Source organism: Corvus brachyrhynchos, unplaced genomic scaffold (genome assembly GCF_000691975.1).
Source record: "Corvus brachyrhynchos isolate BGI_N302 unplaced genomic scaffold, ASM69197v1 scaffold215, whole genome shotgun sequence".
NCBI lineage: Eukaryota > Metazoa > Chordata > Aves > Passeriformes > Corvidae > Corvus > Corvus brachyrhynchos.
The window spans coordinates 367,277-368,701 of record NW_008237887.1 but is presented as its reverse complement, the minus strand read 5'-3'; the positions used below and the strand labels follow the sequence as shown (position 1 = coordinate 368,701).

At 59.0% G+C, this 1,425-nt stretch overlaps 1 protein-coding gene across 1 annotated transcript in view; it reads right to left on the bottom strand.

Moving 5' to 3' along the window:
• The window catches only part of ZBTB17 (zinc finger and BTB domain containing 17), an 18,222-nt gene that overhangs the window by 8,025 nt on the left and 8,772 nt on the right, over positions 1-1,425 (bottom strand). The gene's annotated exons all lie outside the window — the stretch shown is intronic.

Genomic DNA, 1,425 nt, shown 5'->3' with positions numbered 1-1,425 from the left:
CGGGGGTGTGAAATCGCTGGTTTTCGAGAGAGGCCTTGCGGACAGAAAGTGCATTTTTGGGGCATTTATGCTCATGGGTGAAGGAAAGTGTGTCCATCTGTCCAGCTGCACGTACAGTGTCCGTCTGGCTGGCTGCATGTGCAATGTCTGTGTGTCCAGTTGGACGTACAATGTCCAACTGTCCATCCGGATGTGCAACTGTCCAGCTGTCTGTGCAATGGTCCCTCTGGCTGTGAATGTAACCAGCCATGTGTCCATCCATAGAACTGTCCAGGGGTGCAGCTGGACACCTCCCTGCCTGTGTCTGCATGTCCAACCATCCCTGTGTCCATCCCTGTGTCCATCCATCCATCTGTCCATTCATCCAGCTGAACGTCCAACCATCCACAGCCCTGTCCATGTGTCCAGCTGGACAGCACACCCTCTCCTGGATCCTCCAACCCCCCAGGCTGGGGAACAGCGATGAGGACAGCTGGACACATGGATGGTGGCACAGGTGGGCACATGGGTGGACACAGCATGTCCAGGTGTCCAACTAGACATCAAACTGTGTGTCCGGCCCGATGGTCACCTGTCCATGTGTCTCTACCACTGTCCAACCATCCATGGAGCTTTCCATGTGTCCAGCTGGACCTGCAGCCATCTGTGTGTCCATCTCTCCTGGCTGGACATGCCCCTGTCGCTGTGTCCATGTGTGTCCTCCTTGCCTCCCTGCCCTGGGGAGCTGGGGGGACTCTGAGGGGACAAAGCAGGGGATGACTGTCCAGCTGGACACACGGACAGGGGCACATTTTGGGGGTCCTGCAGCCCCCCAGCTCCAGCAGTGGGGGGGACAAGGCCAGAGCCCTCAGTGCCCTCCCGGGTTCGCCCACAGCCGGTGGGAGACAGGGACAGGGACAGGGACAGACAGGGATGGACACGCAGCCCACGGGACCCCCAGCCCCCCTTCCCAGCTGCAGGGCCTGGGGGTCCCTCGTGGGTGTGCCCCGGGTGGGGCAGGACAGGCTCCCCCCCCCCACCTCCAGCCAGCAGCACCTTTTGTTCTGTTTTAACCCCAAAACACGGGCAGCTCCCCTCTGTCCACCCCTCCCTCAGTGGGGGGGGCAGTGGGCGAGGGTCTTCCTGGGCCCAAAAATCCCCGTGCGCTGCTCTGGGTGCGGCTGAAAACCTTAAAGCACATTTTTTTCCCCTTCATCATCTCATTTTTCCCCTCTTTGTCACCTCACACTCTCATCAGTGACTGGAGTACTTCGATCCCCCCCACCGCCCCAAAACATCCCCTGGGGGATCCACAGCGCGTCCCCCCCTCCCCGAGCACCAACCCTTACAAAATACTGCAATTTATTCCATCTCTTTCCTTCCAGAAATACACTTTTTACACCATTTCCGAGCTGTCTCTTAAATAAAGGCTGGGCCGGGGCGGGG